The following is a 3,452-nucleotide window of genomic DNA, read 5'->3' as shown; positions in this document are numbered from 1 at the left end:
TGAGAGAGGGAGGGAGGGAGATACTGGAGGGAGGGAGGGAGATACTGGAGGGAGGGAGGGAGATACTGGAGAGAGGGAGGGAGGGAGATACTGGAGAGAGGGAGGGAGATGCCTGAGAGAGGGAGGGAGGGAGATGCCTGAGAGAGGGAGGGAGGGAGATACTGGAGAGATGGAGGGAGATGCCTGAGAGAGGGAGGGAGGGAGATACTGGAGGGAGGGAGATGCTGGAGGGAGGGAGGGAGATGCTGGAGGGAGGGAGGGAGATGCTGGAGGGAGGGAGGGAGATGCTGGAGGGAGAGAGGGAGGGGGAGGGAGAGACGGGAGAGAGGGAGGGAGGGAGATACTGGAGAGAGGGAGGGAGAGAGATACTGGAGAGAGAGAGGGAGGGAGGGAGATACTGGAGGGAGGGAGGGAGATACTGGAGAGAGGGAGGGAGGGAGGGAGATACTGGAGAGAGGGAGGGAGGGAGATACTGGAGAGAGGGAGATACTGGAGAGAGGGAGGGAGGGAGATACTGGAGAGAGGGAGATACTGGAGAGAGGGAGGGAGAGAGATACTGGAGAGGGGGAGAGAGGGAGATACTGGAGAGAGGGAGGGAGAGAGATACTGGAGAGAGGGAGGGAGGGAGATACTGGAGAGAGGGAGGGAGGGAGATACTGGAGTGAGGGAAGACATCTCCAGAGCACCTCCCTCAAGTCAGCCCACACAGCCTGGCTCACCACCCATAACATTGGGATAAGCGAGTAATAATGAATCAATTTGAACCTTTTATCGGAAGCCACTGTGTGTGATATCAGGAGGAGGGGAGCCGGGGGGGAGTAGGAGGGGAGGGGAGACAGAAAGTGGGGTGAGCTAGTGAATGAGACGATGGAAGAGGGAGAGAGAGAGCGAGAGAGAGAGAAAGAATGGAGATAACCAGTAGAACGGGATGGAGAGAGCATCTAAGAGGAGTCAAATGAAAGTAAATCTGTTGCAGTACTTTTAAAAAGAAGGAGGAGGAGCTAGAAAGAGTTAATAAGAAGGCAGATTTGTAACTTGTGGAGGAGAAGGAAGAGAGAGAAATAGACACTTTTTAAAGAAGGATAGACAGAGCAGAATGCAGAGAATGAGAGAATGCAGTAAGCCAGCTCTGTACTGAGTACTGCAGACAGTAATGAACCAAGGACACACAGAAGCTTGTACTGGGACGTTTTGCTATTTAGATCTGTATTAAGTTACCATAAAGCTCTACACAGCTTACTCTGAAACGTTTGTTTTCTTGGGTGAAGTGTTTTGATGGAGCTAAACTTGTGCCATCATGGTAGATACTTGGTAACTTTGATTGTAATTTGTAATGTTTTTAAGCTTCATTTCAGTTTCAACATGACTACACATTCGCTTATATGAATGCTAATTTATTAAACTGTTCCTGACCAGTAAATCTGAACACGCGCGCGTGCTCACACACACACGCACACACACACACACACACACACACACACACACACACACACACACACACACACACACACACACACACACACACACACTCAGAAGCCAGGAGCTGTTCCTCAACCCGTGCAACAACAGTAATTGAATACACAGAGTATGAAGACATGAAGCAGTTCCTAATAGAATGCCATGGGAAAGGGAGCTAAGTAAAAAGACGACGATTTGAACGATGGAATATATAGCTGGTAAGTGTGGAAAGAAACACAGACAACAACAGAGTGAGCACAATAGATAAAAGTGCAAGGGCATGGAAGAAATAAAGAAGTCAAAGAAAGCCATAAAACAAATAAGCTAGCAGAAGCTCCAGGAATGAATCTGCATGTACAGAAAGAGAGGGTGAACGACAGTGTTAAAATAACATAGCATCGAAAGCAAAATCGAGTGGAAGCTTCTATAAAGCCTCGATAGAAAGAAGACATCTCTAAAGGAACATATAATGATGCTGAGGAAGAAGGTGTGCTCCCTAGAAATAATCAGAAGACAGTGAGAAGCTGAAATTGTTTTAGTCTCCTTAGTGGAATCAGGACCATTACCAGAACGCCAGAGAGAAAGATTGAAACCACGAATAGAGAACGCAACACACAGAATTAAAGTATTCTATCTAATATCTTTGTGTATTATAGTTAAAACCACAGTGACCGTAGAGCAAACTTGTAGGAAGAGAGGAGAGGCTAGAGTTAGACTTAAAGAAGTAGAGAGTGTACAAGACATGATTGTAGAGAGTGTACAAGGCATGATTGTAGAGAGTGTACAAGACATGATTGTAGAGAGTGTACAAGACATGATTGTAGAGAGTGTACAAGACATGATTGTAGAGAGTGTACAAGGCATGATTGTAGTGTACAAGACATGATTGTAGAGTGTACAAGACATGATTGTAGAGTGTACAAGGCATGATTGTAGAGAGTGTACAAGACATGATTGTAGAGAGTGTACAAGGCATGATTATAGAGAGTATAAAATATGATTGTAGTGTACAAGACATGATTGTAGTGTACAAGACATGATTGTAGAGAGTGTACAAAACATGATTGTAGAGAGTGTACAAGACATGATTGTAGAGAGTGTACAAGACATGATTGTAGAGAGTGTACAAGACATGATTGTAGAGAGTGTACAAGACATGATTGTAGAGAGTGTACAAGACATGATTGTAGAGAGTGTACAAGGCATGATTGTAGAGAGTGTACAAGACATGATTATAGAGAGTGTACAAGACATGATTGTAGAGAGTGTACAAGACATGATTGTAGAGAGTGTACAAGACATGATTGTAGAGAGTGTACAAGACATGATTGTAGAGAGTGTACAAGACATGATTGTAGAGAGTGTACAAGACATGATTGTAGTGTACAAGACATGATTGTAGTGTACAAGGCATGATTGTAGAGAGTGTACAAGACATGATTGTAGAGAGTGTACAAGACATGATTGTAGAGAGTGTACAAGACATGATTGTAGAGAGTGTACAAGACATGATTGTAGTGTACAAGACATGATTGTAGTGTACAAGACATGATTGTAGAGAGTGTACAAGACATGATTGTAGAGAGTGTACAAGACATGATTGTAGAGAGTGTACAAGACATGATTGTAGAGAGTGTACAAAACATGATTGTAGAGAGTGTACAAGACATGAGTGTAGTGTACAAGACATGATTGTAGAGAGTGTACAAGACATGATTGTAGAGAGTGTACAAGACATGAGTGTAGTGTACAAGACATGATTGTAGAGAGTGTACAAAACATGATTGTAGAGAGTGTACAAGACATGAGTGTAGTGTACAAGACATGATTGTAGAGAGTGTACAAGACATGATTGTAGAGAGTGTACAAGACATGAGTGTAGAGAGTGTACAAGACATGATTGTAGAGAGTGTACAAGACATGAGTGTAGTGTACAAAACATGATTGTAGAGAGTGTACAAGACATGATTGTAGAGAGTGTACAAGACATGAGT

Source organism: Cherax quadricarinatus, chromosome 82 (assembly GCF_038502225.1).
Source record: "Cherax quadricarinatus isolate ZL_2023a chromosome 82, ASM3850222v1, whole genome shotgun sequence".
Lineage (NCBI taxonomy): Eukaryota > Metazoa > Arthropoda > Malacostraca > Decapoda > Parastacidae > Cherax > Cherax quadricarinatus.
Note: the sequence above shows the minus strand (reverse complement) of the source record.